A 24,465-nucleotide genomic window follows, 5' to 3' on the forward strand; every position below is an offset into this window, starting at 1 on the left:
GCTCTTATGTGTGGAGTGCAATCAGCACTTCAACAGCGCGTAATGGGTAAAGTCATATACTTCTGTTCAGATAGTCAGGCTGCTATAAAAGCTCTCGCTTCGGCCAACTCAAGGTCGAAGCTTGTTATCGCATGTCGAACTCAAATTGAGGAACTGAATTCAGTCAACTCTGTAAACCTTGTATGGGTACCTGGCCATTCTTCCATCGCTGGAAATGAATTGGCTGATGAGCTAGCTCGCGATGGAGCATCGCATGACTTCATTGGCCCTGAGCCGGCTATTCCAATTTCGAAGTGCTGGGTGAAGCTTCAGATAAACTCTTGGGCGGCAACTCAGCACAAGCAATATTGGAATAGTTTGGAGTCGTGTCGTCAAACAAAATTGTATATTACTGAGCCATCTCCAAAGGTGGCGAAGTATTTAACAAATCTGTCAAAGCAGAATTGCAGTCTCTTGGTCAGAGCGTTGACAGGCCACTGCCGACTCAACTATCACATGGCAAATATTCAGCGTGCTGACTCATTTGTGTGTGATAGTTGTGACTCCGATTATGGAACTTCGTATCACCTGATATGTAACTGTCCAGTTTTTGCGCAAATGCGATTCCAATTACTTGGTAAACACTTATTAAGTGAAACTGAATTCAGAAGCCTGAATCTTCAGGACATTCTGTTATTCTTAACCCGCTGTGGTAATGAGCTATAGGCTCTCTTTACGCTCATGCGTTTTGCAGTGCCCTTTTTAGGGCGCTGTTCGAACCCATTGTGGTATGGAGCTACATGCTCTCATTTCGCTTATGCGATCTTCCCTCTTCAAGGTACCCCACTCCTATTTCCTCCCATCTTTCCCTTCCCTTTCCTCTCCCATCGGGTAGATGATGAAATAGGCTCAAATATGGCGATGGCACAAATCTCCCAACTGGTGGGGAACGTGCCTTTGGAGCCGGCCTTCTGATACCGTCTCGGGTTCTAGCTAATGCAATGAACTGTGATAGATCAACTGTGATATATTAAAGGTGGAAGCAAGTGAAAGATACAACTGCAAAGTACGAGGAAAGAGACGGGCCTGACCATAATTTCCTGCAGAGTTTTCTAGAGAATATCTCAGGAAATCTCGAGTGGAACTCTCAAAGGAATTACAGGAAGCATTGCTGTTGCATTTTGTGGTGTTAAACCCTGAATGAACTATCAAACTGAAGAAACCACTGTTAATTTACTTCAAAAATTAACCAAGCAATGTTTGAATGAAGTCAAAATTTTTGAAGAGATGTGTAAGGAATCTACGGTTGATTTTATAGTTAAATTTCTAGTAGAATTCCCATTAGTTTTTGTGGAATAATTCTTGGTAGAATTAATGGAAAAATTCCTGTGATATTCTGTGGGCTGTGAAGGAATGGTTCTGGAATGAGACAAAGTAATACTGAAAAAAAAATGGGCTTTTCTAGAAATTCTTGTTTGCTGTCACTGAAAAAAAAATCTACATGAACTTTTTAAACCCTAAAATAAACTATGTATAATTTCATGGAAGTTTTACTGTAGGAATATTTTTCTAGTTATCACTCTGAAGTAGTAATTCTTGAAGAAATCAGTGAAACTGAAATGAGCTTTCCAAGAAATCCTGTAAAAAAAATCTGAGAGAATCCCATTGGTGGAATGGTAAACGGTTTTCTGTAGTAAATTGTGATAAAAAAATCTTTTGGCATGACTTAAGAAATCATTCAAAGGTTTTCAAACTGAATTCTTGATAGAATCACTTAAGGAAACTTAAAAATAGTTTCTGGAGGGATCTCTTTGCTAGTCTTTGTATGTAATTCCTGAAGCTCCAAAACAGTTCCTGGCTTCCACGAGTTCAAGTTATAGAGGACCACGGATATTTGTTATTGAAAAAATACTGTTCCATGAGGGACCCAAACGCATTACCAATTAAGTTTCCCTCCAAACCTGATTTTATTTTCCTGCATACAGAAAAACTGTTGAAAACTGAATTACTAATGTCATGAGAAATATTCACCATGATTCCAGGGCCTCTAGGAACCCAGGAAACCTAAAATACATTGTATTCACATCCAAAATTTCTTACCAGAGAGTGTTGCTGACTTCCAAACTTCTGAACAATTATGCTGAAGACACGAACTTTGTAGGTGGACAGAAAGTTACAAACACACTAGATTTCCTGCCAAGGATTAATCCAGATATTTATCCAGAATTTCCTTTGTACGTCTTCTCGAGATTCTTCTAGGAATTATTCCTGAGATTTCCTCCAGGATCGCTCCAGAAGTTCTCCTGGAGAAATTCATCTAGGGATTCTACAAGAAATAACTTCATGAGTTCCTATAGGGACTCCTCAAGAGTGTTCTTGTTGAATTATTTCAGGCAAGCATCCTGAAAAAATCGCTACATGAATTATTCTATGGATTTGTTCAGGTAATCTTCCAGGAATTTCCCTTTAAATTTCTCCACAGATTCGTTCTGGGCCTCCAAATACACCTCCGGGGAATTCTTCGAGAATTCCTCTATAAATTCCTACAGAGATTCGCCCATGAATTCTTCCAGGGATTTTATCAAAATGAGTAAGAAATTCATCCGGAATTTCATCTGCGATTTTTTATTGATTTATCTAGAAATTCCTTTTCTAAAGAAGTTTTTTGAAAAAAAACCAGATAAGCTTCTGAAGAGATTCCTGGAGCAATCACTGGAGAAACCTTTTCCTAAAAAAAAAAGAAGTAAATGCTTCCAGTGGACGATTTGTCCTTTGAAGGAAGCACCACACCAGACAACGGACTAGCATGCAACGCCCAGTTTCACAATCGAAACACGATCCTTGCGAAAAGCACTCCTTGGTCGATGCGGCTAAATGCTTTATAACTCGAAAAATAAAATCTAGAGTAACCCCTTGAGGAATCCCCGGTTGAATTCTTGGAAGAACCTCTGGAGAAATTCTTGCAGGAGCCTATCAAGGGATTCCTGATGAAATCTCTGGAGGGATTCCTAAAAAAATCTCTGGAACATCAATTATGCTTTTTGGCTACGCAGTTTTTTCTTTTTCAACGGCTTTTTTGAAACTTCGCGATAAAAATTACGTAGACGAGAAGAATATTTCACTAAAATTTGCAGTAGATTGTCTACCAGATCATCCCTGGAATAATTTCTAGAGGAAATCATTTAGAAATTTTTCTGAAGCAATCCTTTGTGAAATTCTTGAAGAAATCTCCGCAGGAATCACTGTAAAGATTTACCTAGAGAAATCCCTGGATGAGTCCTTGGAGAAACTTTTGTAAAAATCTCTGCATGGCTTCTTGAAGAATTTCTGGAAGAACTCCTGGAGAATCCTTGGAGGTATACAACGAAGAATTACTGTAGAGAATTTGCTTGTGGAATTTATAGAGAAATCTCTGGAAAACCCCTGTCGAAGGAAAAAAAAAACATCTTGGAGAAATCCCAGGAGAAATCTCTGGAGGATTCCATGAAGCGGCTTCCCAAAACGAATTTATGTAGAGCATTTACTAGAGGAATTTTTGTAGAGATTTTCCTAAAATAATCCCTGAAGTAACTCTTAGGATAATTTCTGATGAAATTCCTGCAGGAATCCATAGGACAATCTCTGAAGGAATTTCAAGAAAAACTCTTGGAGGAACTCCCGAAGGATTTTTTGGAGGCCCAGAACGAGCCCCTGGAGAAATTCCTGGGGAATCCCTGGAGGGTTATCTGGAGAAATCATAAGAATAATTTATGTTGCGATTTTCCTCGTGGTAACTCTGGGAGAATTCCTGCAAAAAAACCATCAAGGAAATAGTGAGTTGTGAAACACCTGCAGGAATTCCTGGTAGAATCCCTTAGGCAATCCTTCTAGAGGACTACTTAGGGATATCTTTGTATGTTTCCGTGGAAAAAACCTCGGAGGAAATTCTGAGGAACTCACTAGCAAAATATCTTGAGCAACACTTGAAAATTCCTGGAGAAAATTTTGAAGATATGAAAACCACTAATTGAACATTAACATACTCTAATAATCCCTTCATAATATTAAAAAAGTATAGCCTTAAATCTCTGCAAAAATCCTTGACTTTTAGAGGAATCTCTGAAGGAATGCCAGAAGAAATCGCTTGAAAAATCTCTCGAGAAATTCCGGAGCTCTCTGAGAGAATTACTAAAACATATCTTAGTGGATTTTTAGAAGAAATTCCTGGAAGAATCCCAGTAAAAATTTCACTGGAGAAATTCATGAAGGATTCACTAGAGACATTCCTGCAGGAATTCCTTGCGAAATCTCTGAAATAATTCCTGGAAATATTTTTTGACAACGACCAATCTGATGAGTTGTTCTGTTGTTAATGTTGTGAAAGTGTGATGATTCGACATGATAATTATTCACCAAAACTCAAACCAACGGCTTTGAGCACCATCAGTGGCTCAACACACGAGAGTAGTGATCACACGCTCTAGCTTGAGAATAGCTAAAGGAGCGGGTTACAACCTTCCATGACGACTTTGAACACACGTTCAGTATTGTCGTCCTAAGTAAAAACAATGTGCTTCTTCTCTTCAAGATGTTTGAGAAGAAGTTCGCGATCTTTAAGAGTTTCCGGCAAAACGCGATAGTATCCTCTCTTCGCAATTTAGAAGGAGAACTACATTCTCCTAATGGAATTCAAGATCTCCCGCCTAAATACTCCAAATTCGGAACAACTGATCACGATAGGTGGCACTCTTTGTTTCCTCACATGAATCAAAGAGTCTGAGCTAGAGGCTGCTTCGATTTGATGGTCGGAAAATCTGTCTAAAGTACCGTTTTATCTCAAACTCTGAACACTCGGTTTTTGTATGGCGATTAGGTTGAAATGTTTCACTGAAATATGTCATCGAACAAACAGGAAATAGCAGTCAATCTATCTATATAAATAAAAATGGAGTGGTGTTTGTATGTCACGAAATGGCTAACGAACGGGTCAACGGATTTGAATGATTCTTTCTCACTTTTGTTCGTCAAGGTTTCCGACGTGTTTGTGTGTATAACAATCTTAGGATATTCACCGGGAAAGTTGAACAAACGACCGCAAACGAAACTGTCATTATATGGGATGATCAAAAGCGATTTTCAACAGCCTACTTCAGCTGTTTTCAGATCGTGCTCCGCGGAGCACTTAGTGCTCCGCCAAGCCTTGGCAAGTGCTTCGCGACAGTTTTGAAAATTAGTACCAATACTTTGAAATATCTCAACTTTTTTCTTTAAATATGGTTTTAATAATACCAAACTAAACCGTACCAAAAATTTACAGGAGTATTGATTTAGAGAACAAAACAACCGATCGCGTTAAAAATTTCGATCGATTAGTAACTTGTTAGTTGCGAGCAATCGATCTAATTTTCATTTTTATTCTTCACATTTGTGTTCTTGAATTTAGGAGTGGTTTTATTTGAAGGGGTTAGAAGTAAAGGGATGTTAGTGACAAAAACCAAGTATTGAAGTCTTTTCAGCAGTTTATTATTTCATACAAATTGTATGGGAGCAGTGTTGTTAGCAATCACAGTAGTCAACACGTTTTCGTTGACATTCGACAGTCTTTGCCTTCAGCATTTACAACACGAGTGATCCAACGAACGTACGAAAGAAAAGTGTAAATTGAATGCAGCTGACCACGATGGCGTCACCTGAAAACGTTACAGTTTTGTCTATTTCTATCGTTTTCCTAATAAGAGCTGCTTTCATTGCATGTGAGTTATATACGACATAGCCAGCAATATCAAACTATTCTTGTTGTTAATGATCGGACATTTTGAAATCTATGCAAAACTCATGGTTTATGAAAATGTCATCGTGTCAGACGACATTTATTACCCAGTTATTTTGTTTTTCGGTAATGGATGAGTGTAGAAAAATCATTTGCCTGCTGACCATGGAAGCGAAACGAACGTCGTGAAAAATGTCGAATGTTTAAAACACTGTATGAGAGCTAAAATAAACAAGCCAATCTTTTACGAATTATGTTAGTTGCATGGAAATTCATTTAAAATGTCGATGGAAAGCTTGAAAACAGTAGTTTTTTTAGTATACTTAACTCAAAGCCGACCACTGTTTTACTTGTATTTCTTTGCGTTTGGGCTTTCAATTCAAATTTTAGCTGCAAAATTGTGTTTTCTCTAACTTAGTAAGGAAAACAACCCTTAAAGTGGAGGGAATCCAAGTTTCCCCGAAAGAATATTTTGAAATTTTCAGGATATGAAAGTTTTGTCTGGATACATATCCTTGCCATGAAGAAATCTGAGGCACATGCAACCTCAATAATAATCAAAATTTGACACCATAATTTGAAATTAGGAATATTTCACGAGTTTTATCGAAATCTATATAAATAAAAATGGAGTGGTGTTAGTATGTCACGAAAGCTTACGAACGGGTCAACGGATTTGCATGATTCTTTCTCCGTTTCGTTCGTCGAGGGTTCCGTAATATTTGTGTGTATAAAATTTTCAGGATATTCACCGGGAAAATTGGAAAAACGAGCGTGTACGAAACTGTAATTTTGTATGGGACGATCAATAACATTTTTCAACACTCTACTTGATGGCAAGACGAAGTTTGCCGGGACCACTAGTTATGAATATTTCCGATAGTGTTGATTCAAACACATGTATAAAAGCTAAACAAATATTTCGCCCAGTTGTTTGAATTCAAATTAGAAGTCGAAAAATTTCTAAACAAAACAATACTGCCATTTTCAGGCGACGAATAATCAAAAATTTTCCGAAGAACGGAACATAGTTCCATTTATATGCAAAATTGTCACAGTTTAAGTCTGACGTAAAACAAACATGCTCAATCAAATAAAACGTTTATTTTTAGATTAGAATTAAAACTTCACAATAAAATCAAAATCAATGAAAGATTGACCAACACACATCTCACCTTACGATTTTATTAGGAACTACAGGGTTGATTTAAGCATGTAAAAAATTCCGGGTTTCAAACGGAGTAGTGATGAGGAACAGGTGCTCCGGGCAACAATTTTATTTCCAAAAGTGCTCCGCGAGGAAAAAAAAATGCTGAAAACCCCTGGCCTACTTGATGGCAAGACGATGTTTGCCGGGACCACTAGTTGTAAATTAATTTTAAAGCCTTCCGATCTATTTTATATATTTTGAGAGTAGTGATAATTCTATTGATTTGGTAGTTGTAAAAACAGCACGAGGGTACGATGCACATTTGGAGGTGGTCCATTAATTACGTTAGACAATTTTCGACGTTTTCCAACCACCCCCCTCTCCCGTGGTAAGATTTTTAGTATGAAAATTAAAAATAAATTGTATGGCAAGTAAGAAATCTCAGACCCGCCCTTCCCTTATAAACCCTTACGTAATTAATGGACAGTCCTTTGTGAAAATTATCTAATATTGATAGAAAAATGTTTCACTGTATGTTTTCAACCTAAAACTAAGTTTGGGCATTAGTTTTTTTTGCCAGCAATTTGAAAAACTGGACCACTACGCTTTGTCGTCATCGTGCGCACCTCCCAAAACCTATGGGTCCGCAACATTTCGCATTCCGCTTCGCGATTCATTCCGGACGGGATCGGTCATGGAGAAGGGGTGACGCGACGCGACGGCCGAAAAGTGAGAGTAGGTTTCGGTGGTTGGGCAGGTAGACGAGAGAAGGTAGGTAGAAGAGCTGCCGTCTGCGACGCGGAAAAGAAAGTGCGTGATCCCCGAAAATTTCGGTGCGGAGCACTGCACGCAACACCAACACAGTCGCACTTGAGTTTGGGCAGCCAAGCGTGAGAGGCCCACCAGAAGTAGCAGCAGACAAAGAAAGCCACCGTGGTCTGCCTCCTGTTGCCAACCACGCTTTCGGCTTATAGGTCCCGAGCAGGTGAAAAAAGCTCAGTAATAGCTAATTTTGATATGGACATCTAAAAGTGATATTAACTTGATAGATATAAGAGATAAAAGATCTGAAAATGATATCTAAAATTTACTCCTAGAATATCATTAGCATATCATATTTAGCTTTTGTAAGATCTAACCAATATCAGCGAGCTATTAATTTGATCTGCAAACATCAAATTTTGATATGGCTTAGAAGTTCCAGGAATAAAATTTAGATATTATCTTCAGATCTTTTATCTCTTATGTCAATCAAATCAATATCTCGATTTGATGGTCAGAACTTTGCTTCTGCTCGGGGTGGCTGGAGCTGCTGCGACGGGGACGCGAGATCATTCGCATCTGGTAAAAAGTGCGTAAGAGGGTAGATTCGGTGATTTTCGACTCGAGTCGCTATCCCAGAGCAAACGCGGCGAAAATCTTCGAGCAGACCGTACAGGTCTACGACCACCGAAAAAAAGCACACCGAACAGTGCGTGAGCTATCAGCATGCTCTCTCAAGCACAATCAAGAGACTTCGGGGGGAAAGCAAACTTGTCCGATTATGCCTAGTTTTGCTCTGTGTGGATACTTTCGAGCGGCACATGGCCGAAAAATCGTACCCCGTCTCACCACCACCCCTTATCTTCCGTATCCGATGAATGTGGAAATGTGCGTAGAGAAAAGTGAAATGGCTGCTGACCATTTTTAATCTCCCGCTCGGTTGAAGTTCAAGCTTAAAAGCTACCAGGGGGCTGCTTCTCGTTAAACCCCTGCTTAAATCAATCCAAACTACAGTAGCGGTATCCCCTTCCGCTACCCATCACAATCTTCTTGACCCGTAGTTTGAACCGCAAATCAGTTCCGACTGACGAAGTCAGTTTTAATCGTTTAAGCATCTTTTGTCGGGGGTCTTGCTTAGCCTTGTGGTCAAGTTATGATACATGGATGCGAACACGGCAACTTTGGCAAAGGAAGCTCTCAGTTGATAACTATGGAAGTGATCATTGAACAGTGAGAAGCAAGCTCTGTCCCTGTGGGGACGTATCTAATGCCTAGAAGAAGAAAACCTTTTGTTCAACCCCGCGTCAACCTCTTCTATGACTATGAAGAGAAAAGATATGTATTATATGATGAATTCGTCAAAAGCTTCAATTGTGGCCACCTTCGGCAGCATGCCGCCAGGTCAGATGGAACACTGGCGGATTACCCACCGAACAATAGCAAAAAAAAACGGAACGATCTGCTTTCAGACAGCAGACGGCTGGGAGACAGAGTTCAACTAATGGACCATTATCATCTGGACAGGTTGAATCGGCACGTTGAAGGGGGCACGTTTTTGTGCTAATTCGGATTTCACTCGAAGCTATGAGGTGTCAAGTGAGAAGAGCATTGTTTGGTGATTTTCGGCATAATCAACGGTGATTGATGTTTTCATCGGTCTCTGATAGATTCCTATTCATAAGGTAGTATTAGAGTCAACTCTTCAGAAATGGATATTTTGTATGACTCGATGGATTTTTAGGTTTCTCTATTTTTATATACAGTTTCTCCAGTATGTCCATAAATCGATATCTCTTTGGTCGAACTGGCGTATACTGTGATTTATTCTTAATTATCAGTATATACTAAAATATATATTTTATTGAATAAAACGCGCTAAAACATAGGTTTTAATGTCACTCTAGACCTCCTGACTTACTGAAAATATGAGTAAAACAGTGCTGTAAAGCATCATGTTATTTAGCAAAATGAACCATTGTTAAGCAGAACTTACGCTCACACGCTCACACGCTCACACGCTCACGAACCGACAGCGATCGATTTGCTCACAGATTCTTGCACCGGAGAGTCAGAACAAAACAAATGTAAAATGAGTGTGATTGCTGGATGAGCTAAGTTTGTTCGCAGCTGTTTTTTCTCGTGCATAGCTATTTCTTAAAGAATTGAGTGGATTGTGATTATAATTAATAGATTACAAACTAATGTACGACAGTATTGAGCAAACTGATCGATATATGGTGTTATTGTAGAAATATCACAGGAAATCGATTGCATGAGTGCATGTCAAAATAAAATGATGCGATGCTCTCTACAGTATTTGTGTTCGGGCGATCGTGAGCAAAGAAAGCAAGAACGCAATCGCACAAAAGGAATCACCGTTGTGGTAGCATTTTTCTGTAGTGCATGAACAGATTCAGTTCATCTTTTTCCACCATTGGAGTAAATCAGCGTAGCGAAAATTTCAAATTCTCATATCTCTTGCCTGAGATTTTGAGTTGTAGCTCACGCAACTCAACGGACAAAACATAAGTTGGTTTGTGTTTCTACAGTTTTTTTTTCACGCAAAGCACTTATTCTTTGTTTTTCTGCTAGAAATATAACTAACATTTGAATTGTAAATAATAACATTGGGTTATGACAGATTGTCAATGGGTTTGATGATTGAATCATTTTTGACGGCAAGCAATTTTGCATGCGTGAGTTTATCAACACTGAAGTAAATCGGTTGTATAATTTTTGTTGCGAAATCTCAGGATTTTTTAGTGATCGAAATTCGTATACTCAATAGTGAGTATGCTTCTCCTAATGAATATGTTTTAGGATGTATATGTCGTAAACATTCACTCAAAGGTTATCTTCCTGGATGTTTCTGACAACCAGTCTTTCGATGGCGTATTCAAAGCTGAATGGTGTCATACAATCATTACAAGTTACTCTCCGCAATGGACGTTCAGAAGTTAAGTATTTGCGGATGTCTCTCAGAGGGAGCCTGTGGTGATAAGGTCGGTTACTGATTAGTTTAGGCCCAGACAAACAGACATCACACTCTCATCGCTGTCCATCGACTACCTTTTTGACGATCGATTCGAATATATGGTCAATCGACCACCTGCAGCGCTCTTGTTATTTGTGTTTGACGTTTACACACTACCGCCACATGCTGGCCCATCGGCCAACATCTCAGCATCAAGCGTATACGTTCTATTCTGAACATTTTGTTCTGAGCTTTTTTTTACATTATCAAGAAAATAACTGCGCACCCTCAGTGTCCTAGACCTACACACATATCTACATGATAGTGGAGAAACTTATGACAGTTCAAATTTTCCATATGTAGAACAAGATGTGGAAGTAATGATATACAACCTTAAGCAAAGTTTTTGAACAGGCCTGCCCAACCATTTTGAATCGCGGGTCAAATATCAGATACAAATTGAGTGGCGGTTAAATGAAATAGAATATATTTGCTTCTCAGATAATCTTGCCGGAAATTCCGTTAGAGCTATGGTCAGGATTTTGTCAGGATGTAGCCCGAATTCTTTTAAAAATTCTGCCTCGAACCCTGTGAGTATGGTGCGTATGATTTTATGACAATCATCCTCTGAATTTTGTTAGACATTTTCAAAGTATTTTTTCTGTATCTCCTCTCATCTTGTTTTATTTAGAAATCCTGCCCAAGGTTTTCAAAAGTGCAGTCCCGGATTCGTAAAAATTCTGCGCAAATTCTACTAAAGATTCCAGAGGAACCCCATTTAATTCCCGAATGAGAGGAAAATTGTCCTGTTCAAAATTTTTTTACGAAATACCTTACACAGAAAAAAATCCGTTCTCGTATCCGTGAACAGTAGGCGTGAACTCGTCAACAAGCAAAAATACACCGGGAACTAGATCATGTATACGAGATCATTTATGGTAGTTCACGGTGTATTTTTGACAGTTCACGTTTTCCAGAACGCTTTTTTGAGCGTGTAAAGATTGCGTGAGAATTTTTCCCATGATAATATCCCGTATTCGCTGTAGAGCAGCAAAAGTCTCAAGTTTTTCGTGGGCAGCACAAAACAAAGCCACGAGGGTAACGATGCCATTGGGTATTTTAAGCTGGTAAAGTACACGATTTTATAAATTATAGAACTGACTTAGCTAACATTGAATTTCGTATTTTTGGGTCTGATCCATGTCTGTTTTTTATAACGCCGATGCCAAAAAAACTGAATATAAAAACAAGTACGGCGATGAGCTTCGGTGCATGTTCCGAAGCTCTCTAAAAAATGTGAGATACCATTTTTGGGTGAAATTGATCACTTATCAATGCGATTATTGTTAGTTTTCAAAACAACTTTACATAACTAATTTTCGGTCCCTAAATCCTATTATGCTTGCCAAATTCTTAACAATACAATATTTAAGGAAACAATTATTCTCAAATTTAAGGAATATCGCGAAAAATGCCTAAATCTAAGCTATTTCCAATGGATTTTCCTAATGACTGCCAAATCCACTCCAAACATGATTCTGGAATTTTACATTTTTTTCCATAGAAATGAATATTCATTAATTTTAAAAATATTTCACAACACAGAATTTGACAATATTTAGGGCAAACAACGCTTATTTACTACCTGGGGCTGTTTTAGTGGGAAATAAAATTGTATGACCTGTGATCAATTTTACCCGAATTTACGGTTCCGCATATTGTGAATCTAATCGTAAGTTGATTATTTCCAAATTCCAATCATTTAAAAATATTTCTAAGGCAGTTTAAGTTGTACTATCGTCAAAAGGACAAACGTCGAACGGACAAAACGTCGAAAGGAAAAAAAATGGAAGAAAACGAGATGTACTGGGAAGAATGATTCTCTTCCGGAAGAATGAATAATTCAATATGTTTCAAAAAATGTCCAATTGATCACAATGTGAAAACAGATTTCTGGAAATCTATTTCAAGCCAGTCCTGATAAATTAATGCATTCAACGTTTTGTCCTTCTGTCGTTTTGTCCCTTTTGACATTTTGGGATTCGACATTTTTGCATTCGACGTTTTGTCTTTCGACGTGTTGTATTTCGACATTTTGTCTCTAAGCCGGCATAGTTAGAACTATATGACTTCTTTTAAAATGCTACCTGTTCATGCATGAAACTGCCTTATGCGAAATGTTTTCATGTGAAATGGTTCAACCCTATCAATATTTCAGTTATTTTTCTTATTATTTTCTGGTATTCTACTCTTACAAAATATTTTTTTTGCGATTGAAAATTTTCAGTAAAAGATTGCATTTATCTACATAAAAACTGTTTATCTGCAAAATCATAATATTTATATGAAATCCTCTTCCATTTCCATGTTTTAACCATTGGCGTTAATACTGGGAAGCTAGGAGGAACCGCCCCCCCCCCCAGAAAAATAAAATTCACACGCTACAGGCTAGTTTGCTACTGCCAAGAAATGGAATCGCCTATCTCGATGCGTGGAAAATTTCTTCCCATAAATGGTCCATAAAATCACATTTTTCTGACCGTAGTGTGCAGCTTAGAAGAAAAGCCATTTCAAAGAAGGCTCTCTGTAGGAAATTTCTTTACTTTTCTTGAGCGAAACAGCATGCTAAGTTTAAGTATACACCTAGCTTGAGGAATTTCTTTATCATATGAGTCAAGCCTCCGCTAGATTTGAGCTCAAGTTACGCAACACAATTTTAGTTTCTGTTGCCAATAGCCATTTGATATGTCTTAAAATGTAATAGTATGACACTATTTTCATGACCTCACATTAAAAACAGTAAAAAATAGATGTCTATGAAAATGTTTCAATACAACTTTGTCAAACACAAAATAATTTCTAAATGATTGGTGCGTACTGAGATAAGCAAATTATTTTTTTTTCGGAGACGTTATTCCAGAAGGCCTCATCCTCACATAAAAAAAAAGAAATTAATTTAAATTTCCTATCATTATATAAAGTGATACACGGGTCATTGGCTTCAAGATAATTTAGAAATAGAAAATAATACGGTTTAAATCCAGTGAGTTTGATGAACATTTCTTTTTCGTCATACAGCTCTCTAAGACCATGGGACACATTGGATTTTGATTTGCGAGGTAAAAGTACGCAATTATGGTATTCGTCAATATGTTTTGCCCTACAGCTTTCAATATTTTTTGGAAATCTATACAGGAGCCTTCCTAAACCAAATGGCTAGAGTCCGCGGCTACAAAGCAAAGCCATGATGAAGGTGTCTGGGTTCGATTCCCGGTCAGTCCAGGATCTTTTCGTAATCGAAATTTCCTTTGGTCTACAAACGGTATTAAGTTGGGGGTCAAATTGCACAAATCAGTTTGAAGCTGGAGAACTTACTCCTAGTGCGTTTAAAAAATAAATAGGCAGCTATGAAACTATAACCACTAAGCAGTGATTCAATATCACCACAAAGTTTTAAAAACTGACGGCGAAAAAAATTATGTATTTGGTTGACGTGTTGGTAAACTCGCACTTATATCTCAATCATTGACTTCTCCTGTGAGAGCAAACTCATTTGAGATATGGTTCGAAAAACTCACGCATGAGATTTGATGATGATGATTTGGTTCTACCATCTATTGTAGCAAGGCATCTGCCTATAGCACTGGAATAATCTGAAAAGCAATTTGATCAAGATTGAACTGTTGTTCATGAGCAGTCATTCTCCTGTATGAAGGGCCAAAAATGGATGTGCGGACCCGCAAGCAGAGACACTTGCACGAAACCCGCTTCAGGGGAAGAGAATCTCCTTCCAGAAGAAAGCTTTCACGAACAACTGTAAAATCAAGCCCTCGATTGACAGAATATTCCCAATAGATGGGGTCGAAGAGCCCGCCCTCAATTCACGAAATGTTAACAACAGGGAGGAGGCAGTCCCAAGCTCCCTGTCCAAATCGCTTCATTTGGGTGCCCTGGTGGTCCCAGCCCAGCCCAAAACACATACAATAATATAAATATGATCAGATATGGTATAATAAATGAAATAATTATAATGAAATATACAAAAATAGAAATTTTAGTTATATATGACACATATATAGATGTTCAAATTAATTTAATTCTTTTGATATGATGAATTCAAGTTTATTAAGTAATCTCCAAAATAAGGACTAATTAAGATTTCTGGAGAAGAACGACATGCTGAAATATGAAGAGCGGTGAATAAGCTAGCGTTTCCGATATGCAGACTTCATGATGCTTCTGGAAGTTGAACCAATTCATTAGGATAATAAACCAAATATGAGTAAGTAATTTGCGCACCACGACTTGTCTGGTAGCTATGAGAAATAAAATTTATTACTTATGATAACATGTATTGATGTCCAGGGAATCTTGTAGTTTTGAGATTTTGATACAAAATCAGTGCTTTGCGTAAACAAACTGTTGATATATAAACCAATGAGCCAATTCATGCATGTTTTTCGGCTGTTGTGTGAGCTACAACTCAAGCGTGAAAAATCTCAAGCATGAGATTTGAGAATTTGAGATTTTTGCAACGCAGTTGTAATCATTATTGACATTACAACTCTAGATCTACAAAAAACTTTAGATCCAGATTTACGAAAATATTTAGAGTTCTTTCGAGTTTTGCGCTAGGTATCTAATAGGTTTCAGTAATAACTGCAATATGTATGTTTTAACCTGTTGAAATATTATCGTTCTCTTGACCATTTGAAGAGCGAGTATTCCAATTCTAAATATTGAAAATTCATTTTGTCTCAAATTCCGAAGCCGAGTGTTTTTAAAGTGATTTTCAAGAAAAACCACTAAAATTTACTCAGAGAATGATCAATTGCTCTGTGGATCAAGTCCTCCACATATGCGGAATATAAGGCGAAACAGTAAATCCGTTTTGCTTGTTATTTTTGAGTGCTTTAGCCATCATTACTATTTAATACATTGTGTCAATCATTTTTTTTGCAATGAAAATAAGCAAACACAAACGTGTAAACTCTCCATCCTGCAGAGTACGTACGCTCAGTTTGTGTGTGGGTAAAATTGCTTTTCTCTTGTAGTTGATCATTATACGGGGAAGAAAGAGGATAAGTCAAGAGCAAGAAAGAAGCCTGGTGTTAAGTGTGAACGAAATTTGGCCCAAATTTTAAAATAAATAACAAACAACAACTTTCTGAAATCAGCAAGAGAAGTTTTCGATTTTTGGTACTTTTTTTACATGATATAGGGTAAATGATGGCTTCGGCACCCTGAGGGTATTTTCGGCAGCACTAACTTATCGTCCTTGTTAAGATTTTTCTACGGAACAAGAGTTACCTTCAATGTACTCAATATATTCCTTGAACTATAAGCTACCATGTAAACCTTATCTTTCACAAAAATATGATATAACATGGGTTTAATCATTGAATGAAATAAATGCATACGAAATTATCGTCATTCGTGAACTGCCGAATAAAACAACACAAGAACAGCTTAAGAAAAACGCACCACTTTGAAAGGTCCAATTCTCCGCTCCAATACCAATTTGTCACACAAGCTACGCACCGATCACTCATGCACTATTAAACTTTTGATTTGTCTATAGAACACTCAAAAATACTGAATTTTCATGCTTTAAATCACAAATTAAAATTAATGCACTTTGCTTTCCTCGGCAATCACTTTTTATTACGGGAATAGGTTGCCAGAAAACCGTATTCAATTGCGGTGTATTTTTTATTCACAATTTAAATTCATTGAAAAAATCGAAAACAACTAATTAATGCATTGGAATTCGGCAACAAAGCATTCATTGGTAATAAGTGAGTCTTTCAATGCTTTCCTTATCTGAAGATTGTAGTGCATAAACTTCAATATACTGAGAAACATATAAAATATACGTCTTTCAATAGGTAAACTATTTTGGCAACACTCCTGTTGTTCTACAGGCAATCAGCGAAGTATATTGACAGCTATAGAAGGTATGCTATTCACGACTGTGCATTAGTATTAGTAGATAGTTATGAACTTTTTCTGGATTTGCATAGCGTTTGTTATATTTTAATGCAATTTAAGTAAATTTAGGTATTTAGGATAACAAAATATCGATGGCTTAGCAGCATAATTTGTAACGTATCCGATTGGAAGATTATTCATTGCATTTCTCGCATAACTTCTGATCTCGCCCTAAAAGCCATTGGTAACCATGTGTGTAGCTCGTTGCTCAGAAACATTTGAATGGATTTTCATGGTATTTAACAACACTATGTGGAAGAAAGGATCATTATTTACCTGTCCGTGATGTTGGTTTGGATGCTTATTCTTTTATTTGCTCAGAAACAACGAGCTACACGCGTGGCTACCAATGGCTTTTTTTTTTTTTTTTTTTTTATTTTTTTTTTTTTTTTTTTTTTTTTTACATACAAGAATATATTTACTAAATGTACATAGAAAGGCCTTATTGTACGGAATGCAGGAATTGAATCCGATATAATTTCTGAAATTTGACCGAATGTCTAATTCACAAAAGGGGCCCAAATACAAAGGAGTGGGAGTGACATTGAGGTCGGTTTTGAGTTGAGTATACTGAAATGTTTAAAGCTGTACAAAGATTTTCGATCGACCCTTTCGATATTTTAGATAGGTGTAATAAAATAAATAACACAAAGTGCATTTGCTTGTTGTTTATTGTTCAGTGTAATTTAACCTTCGATAGTTGTTCAAATCTTACATCAGGATTTTCTTTATTTTCTTCCGCTATGGTCCTGGTCCTACTATCTGATTCTCAGACGTACTTGGAACAAACGAAAAGATTCGTGGTATTTGTTTTCAAGTTTTAGCCCAAAAATGTTAGCCATCGGTTTCTCTGCACATTGATCGTTGGAAATCTATGGAACGTACCGGTTCACATGGTTCTGTTTTAGGGTTTCTTCGAATATAATTTGCTCCTGCATGTCGGAACATGACAATTCGACATTTTGATGATGAAATTTAAGCGACGTTATAAATTATTAATGAAGGTTTAAATCTGTAGACTCAATGGCATTCCAATTTACATAATGACAGCTCGTCCCGTAGTAACATTTGCCGAGAAATGATTCAAAAGCGATTTCCATACTAACTTCAAATGTATTTTAAAAGTATTTCCAGGGCACAGAAGAATATGAAATTTTGGATTCTGGCTCAATTTTTAACGTAGAATCATGATATGTAAAAATGTGGATACCCCTAAACAATCCGATTGAATAAATTGAATTTATATTCCGATTTCAGTACAAATCTGAAGAATTTTCAAAACTATTTTATCTGTGTGAGTATTTTCGTGTAAGATAAACAAAAATGCAGCGTACCTTTAGTAGCTGTCAAAATACGTTGGGCAATCAGAGGATGATGTTTTTGTGTCAAGTCATAAGTGCATTGATTTGCAAAGGGCCTATTCTGATTTTCTCATACACTGAGAATAATATGAATGTAAAAATATGTAAAAATAGCCTGTAGAATTTTCAATTTCGCGTAACCTTTAAGTGATTTTTTACGCATAGACACTAGGGTGCGGCTTATTTTCCAAATGTTCTCAAAACCGAAAATTCGTGTGCTCTTATGAATTCAAATCATATTAGAAGAGAAAGCGCAAAGTTTGAGCCAAAAATATTAAGATTTAAATATTTATTTTATTTATTTATTTTTGGGGACGGACCTGGTGTAGTGGTTAGAACACACGCCTCTCACGCTGAGGACCTGGTTCAATCCCATTCCCATCCCCGAGAGAGTCACTTAAAAAAAAATCAGTGACGACTTCCTTCGGAAGGGAAGTAAAGCCGTTGGTCCCGAGATGAACTAGCCCAGGGCTAAAAATCTCGTTAACAAAGATAGAAAAAAATATATATATATTTATTTATTCACCGTCTTTGACTACAGGTCACACAGACTGAAATTTTAATATTATGTACTTTACTTAAATTCTATCTCTTATCCTATTACTAATTTAGGGGTGGCGCATGAGTCTTGAAGGTGAATTTTCAAGTTATAAAAATGGCCTTCAGTGAAGTCACCATAACTTCGATTATTTCTCACCAATTTCAAAAATTTTAGCATAATTATTTTCAAAATTAAATTTATGAAAACTTTGTATAACATCAAATTCGTCTTAAATCGAAACAAATCTTTGTTAAAAGTAGTTTTCTCAAAATTTTTCTTCATTTTACTGGAAAATTCATATTTGATTGACCATAAGTTCATAAATCCTCAACCTATTTCAAATATTTGCACAGTCGAAGCTTGTTATAACGACATGGCAAGGGAGCGTCGTAATTGAGAAATGTCGTTATAGAGAATAGTGATAACATTAAAATCTTTTTCAAGGGACCGAAAAATGTCACTATAGAGAGCTTTTGTCGCTTTTAAAGTGGTCGTTAAAACGAGCTTCGACTGTGCATGTTTTTGAAGCAAAAAATAGTTGTTTCCATACTGTTCATACAACATATGTTTCTAAAAAATGGTTTTGGCTTAGTTTTGTAACAAAAACTACTCGAAAACATGATTTTTTAAAGAAAAAATGAAATTTCTTTGGATTATTTATGTTTTTTTCGCCAAAAATTGCATTTTTTCTATTTAACTTGTGTTTATAAAGCATTTTATTTTAATTACGAGTTGAATAGTGCAAATGGTATTTTAACATGAGCAAAAATATTATTGTTTCAAAATTATTTTAAAGTTGTTGGCAAGTCCTTTTCAATGGTTTGTCAAATGAGGAAAACCAGTTTCAGCTTTAAAAATATTGTTTAACTGACAAAAATTTAAAAAAACTGACGTTTTTCGTTAAGAAATCATGTTTTTTTTAAATAAATATTTTTTTAGTGAAATGTGTCGAATAAAAAGTATGTAATTAATTAAGTAAGCTTCAAAACCATGCAAAAAGATTGGAAATCGGTTGAGTATTCATGAAGTTATGGTCAAACAAAGATATTATTTTAGTAAAATGAAGAAACATTTGGAGTAATCTACTTTTTATTGAAACTAGTTTTGATTTTACACAAAATTGATGTTCTTCAAAGTTTTCATAAATTTAGATTTTAAGATAATGGTGCTGAAAGTTTCAAAATTGGTTAGAAATAACCGAAGTTATGCTGACTTCACTGAAGGCCATTTTTTATAATTTGAAAATTTACCTTCAAGACGCTTGCCCCTTTAAATCTTAATATTTTTGGCTCAAACTTTGAGTTTTCTCTTCTAATCTGATTCTAATTCATAAGAATATTTGGTTTTGAAAGGTTTTGAAAGATAAGCCGGCACCCTAACAAACAGTAGTGTGAGTAGCGAATAGGGGCATGCATGTAACCCATTTAAACGCAACTCTGAAATTCATCGTTAATCGTGTTCCGTGGATTTTTCTTGCAGAGCACAACATTATGAATCAATTAACCATGACGTCACGCTGCAACTTCTAGGCTGGATTTGCACTTGCTGCAAGACCATGACATAGCAATTTTTACAGCCGAAATGCTGCCATTGTGAGATTGAATACAAAAAATATTCGATAAAATAAATGAAAACGAAATTAGGCAGCGTCCATTTATGACATAACGTTAAAATGTACAATTTTTGACCATTCCCCGCTCCGCAACGGTCTTTGCATGAAAAAAATAAATTTTGTGTTTGAGCCGCAACGTTTGAGTCTACTCCCCTTTCCCCTAGAGCGTTACGTAATTTGTGGACGGTGCCTTAGTCTGCATAAATTTAGTGGCGTTGTGTATTCAATTTGACTCTCTGCTATTCTATTTATAACTGCAATTCTGTTGTCAGTGTTGTCTGTATTTTTCTGCATTGGCCCTTTCAACGAGTAGAACATCATGAGTGACGTTTAATTTCAGGATTTGTCAACAAATACGAAATGTTACCAATACATAAACTAGTTTTTGCGCAGTTTTGGATTGCCGAAGTGAACATTTTTGTTGTCGACAATAGTAATTGCATTGCCGATAAAAGAACAAGTGCCTCGTAACTTTGGTGAGGAAATATAGAAGATTAAGAGAATAAAATAGTGTTTTGTGTATAATAATAAACAAATGAAGAGTGCTCAAGTGTAGTTGAGGTGCCTGCTGCTAATTGTTGTGCTCTATTGTTGCGTAAAATTGCCCTCTTAAAAGTTCAGCTGCTTAGGCTGCCGACAATTCGTAAGTTCCCCTACATCTTTAGTGTGGGAAGATTCTTTACCAATCATGCCATATTTGTGATTCGTAACATGGACACCCATGACACTGACTAAAGTTTTTGAAATCTTCTCATGTCTAACCATGTTTTTGGAAAGGTTGCCACACGGACAGTAAACATAAGTTTTGAATTTTCACATAGTTTCAATATTGTTGCACCTTGATGCTTCTGATGGAGTTTAAGATCTTCAACCTACATCCACCAAATATTTACTACAATTGGCGTAACACTTTGCTTCATAGTTTGAATCGTAAAGCCTAGGCTAGACGCTGCTTCGATTTTTCGCTCTTAAAATTTGATTAAACAAAGAAATGATTTCAATTTTTCATATTATATATTTCCCTTTTGGAAGAATGCGAGCTTCTCCTTCCATTTTTTCCACGTTTAGAAATTGTTTGTAGCCTCACTTTTTTGGAAGGAAGTTGTGAATTTAAATAAAACTCAAAAACGGATTTTTGCTTACATCCGACGTTTCGGACACATGTATTGTGCCTTTTTCAAGGATTAGCTGTGTTCCGTTTTATCGTTTGCCCACAGCATAGGCAACATTTGTCCAACAGCATAAAACGAATTCCCCGTTCGGGTACTATAGAGTAAGGTGGGGCAAAAGTTCGACCTTAGTGGTATAATCAAAGTTTCCAGGAAAACAAAAGCAATTAAAACAAAACAAATACCATACAGTGAACTTTCAACATATTGGCTATAATTTTGCTGAACAAACTTGTGTCAAAATATTTACCCATTTTTAGTTACAACAGTTTCAAAATTGATTGTCTTATTCGAACTTTTGCCCCACCGGTGGGGCAAGAGTTCGAATCTAGTGTGGGGCAAAAGTTCGCTGACTAAAACACAAAATATCGATCCATTTATGACAGGCATACTTTATACCAGCCGTAAACTTAAGTTTGACGAAAAATACTCACTAAATTTTCATCAAAAAATTGCTGAAAACCGGGTTGATTGTAATATACTAAAAAAATAGCAGTTTTTCGCAAAACTAAGTGGAAATGTTAAATTTTGGTGACAGTTTTCACACGATCAGACAAATTTTACTAAATTTGAAGATAATATGTGGATTTTAGACAACTTGCAATTTTTTCCGTGATTTTATATATGGGTCGAACTTTTGCCCCGCTGATTCGAACTTTTGCCCCACTATGGGCCAAAAATTGTTTTCAAGCATTTATGCAAAAACTAATACACCTCAAAGCAACCTTATGATAGGCCTAGAAACGCCCTTACATAAAATATTGAAAAAGATTTTGTCTTCAATTGGTTCCATGCAACGAAAGTTTGACCAAAAATTACAATATTCACGTCGAAAAACAACAAACAGCCATAACTTTTCCAAATCTCAATAAATTTTTATGATTTTTGGATTGAAAGTCTCTTACTTGAAAAGCATTCGAACCATCATAACATTTATAAGGTTTGTTTTGAATTGAGCAAGAAATCTTAAAAAGAAACTCTTACCCCACTCGAACTTTTGCCCCACTTTACTCTACGGGAGTAGAAATCCGAAAACGATCCGGGTCGTTTTCGGATTTCTACTCCCGTATAGTACCCGAACGGGGAATTCGTTTTATGCTGTTGGACAAATGTTGCCTATGCTGTGGGCAAACGATAAAACGGAACACAGCTAATCCTTGAAAAAGGCACAATACATGTGTCCGAAACGTCGGATGTAAGCAAAAATCCGTTTTTGAGTTTTATTTAAGACTGAAAGCCATAACCTCAAACATCAACATAACAGTCGTACCTCCAAGAAAGTTGTGAATTTAGAGATTATATTTGTTCGTGGCTGCAACCATATTACAACAAATATTTCTCAAAGGTAGAACGTCACGAAACTTGTACGCGACATTTGAAATTTGAACAATAAATTTTAATTCTTAGTAGATTTGTTCGTGCGATGGTTAATAGCACATCAAACTTTAAATTTAGTCACAACCTTCATCCCACCACCACATGCACGCAAACTAACCCTACGTCCATTTGCAACACCACCAACTGTGGAACCATCGAAAAACCCGTTCCGAACAGGGGTCTGTGTCGCAAAACCTTCCTCCAAATCTCGGACCACAGAGAAAGAGAAGGAGATAGTGTGTATACGCGCGGAAGAAAGTGCGGTGCGCAGATGACGGACGCCGAGTGCCGACTATGCTCGACAGCCCCGAAAATTTCACTTTTACCAAATGAAATCGAAAGTTGTTTCGGGCCTGGCAAACCGTCGGTCGTCTGCTGGCACTGTTGGCGATCACTTCCCGCTTGAGTCAGCTTGGCTCAGTTTTTTTTTTCGGTAGTTTTGTGTAAATTAATTTTTATTTTTTCTGGTACGTAAATCTTCGAAGCTTCGCTGCGCTGCACAGTGGCGCAAGGTTGGATGAAATCTCAATGTTTCAACGTTCGATATTCTGTGTAACTCATTAGTACTATGCCAGGGAGGGAGCTTCAGAATCATTTTCAAAATGTTATTTTGAAACCACTGCAGAGCTTTCTTTTTGGTATTACAACAGCTAGTCTATATTGGTATAGCATACAATATGGCTGACCTGAAAATTTGTTTGAAGATCAAAAAATTGTCCTTAAGTCAAAGTTTTGATTTTCTATTTATAGGTGGATACAGACATTTTCTATATTTGCTTCATTTGACTTGAATGTCCTCAATGTGATGTTTGAAAGTTAAATTTGCCCTAGATAATAAACTTCATCAGAACAATTTATCGGAACCTCCCCTCATCGTGACAACATGTCTACTTGAAGGTTTCAAATATAAGTTGAGCTTTGGACGCATTAAGAGAAATCTTTCATGTTGCAGAAGTATGCAGAAAAAATATCAAATTTTTTTTTGGAAATCTACTACAGATGACATGCATGCTACGTTCTTTGGCGGAGAGGCCTGTGTCATCTGCAAACAAAGATTTTTGACATTCCTGGGGTAACTCGGGTAAGTCCGATGTGAAAACATTATACAAAATTCGACTTAAAATGCTGACGTGTGGAACTCCAGCTCTTACAGGAAGTTTTTGATCAATTTGGAACATTTTTCAGATTTTTTCCGACCTTTTCACGAAGGCACGCCACTGTGCGCTTCTCTGGTTGAACGAACGACCATGCCACGGCCAGCAAAACCCGCCGAGGGGTTGAATTTGATTTTCCTCTGCACTTCCTCCCCAAATTTCGCTCGCTGGTCCAAGTCCAGTTGGGTCGTTTTCGCCGAATTCAGCTGACCAACGCCGTTTGGACCACTACTGATCTTTCTCTTCTGTATGTCTGTGTCTGCGTGTGTGTGTCTGTGCTGCTTAATGGGGCTTTTATTTTGACGGGTTGCTCTTTTTCCGTTGCTTTCTTTCTCCTCGCCTAGAGAACCGGAGATAGTGGCCGGCCAGCGCGAGACCGTTGAAAAGCTGGATTTAAAAAGTAAAATTTTGGCTTTTCGGCGGATCTCTTGCGGGGTCTTTCACTGTCTGGGGGCCCGTTGAATGGCCGAAAAAGTACATTCACATTTTCGGGGGCCGCCATTGTATCTTGTTTGTGATGGGGTGGGGAAGCAGGGGAGAAACGGAAGGACCCCGAACAAGTGAAAGATTTATCACTGGCTCCACTGGGGCTTTAGTTTTTCATCCAGTGTCTCATACAATTTTAATTTTTTTGTTTCGTCGCCAT

At 37.0% G+C, this 24,465-nt stretch overlaps 1 protein-coding gene and 1 long non-coding RNA gene across 7 annotated transcripts in view; both read left to right on the forward strand.

Annotated features, from left to right (window-relative positions):
• Positions 1-24,465, forward strand: part of LOC5566219 (hepatic leukemia factor) — a 536,770-nt gene that overhangs the window by 331,461 nt on the left and 180,844 nt on the right. The gene's annotated exons all lie outside the window — the stretch shown is intronic.
• Positions 8,075-22,905, forward strand: LOC110675635. Its single transcript, XR_002499668.1, has 3 exons — positions 8,075-8,177; positions 19,894-19,897; positions 22,896-22,905. It is a non-coding gene; the product is annotated as an uncharacterized LOC110675635 (long non-coding RNA).

This window comes from Aedes aegypti, chromosome 2, assembly GCF_002204515.2.
Source record: "Aedes aegypti strain LVP_AGWG chromosome 2, AaegL5.0 Primary Assembly, whole genome shotgun sequence".
NCBI lineage: Eukaryota > Metazoa > Arthropoda > Insecta > Diptera > Culicidae > Aedes > Aedes aegypti.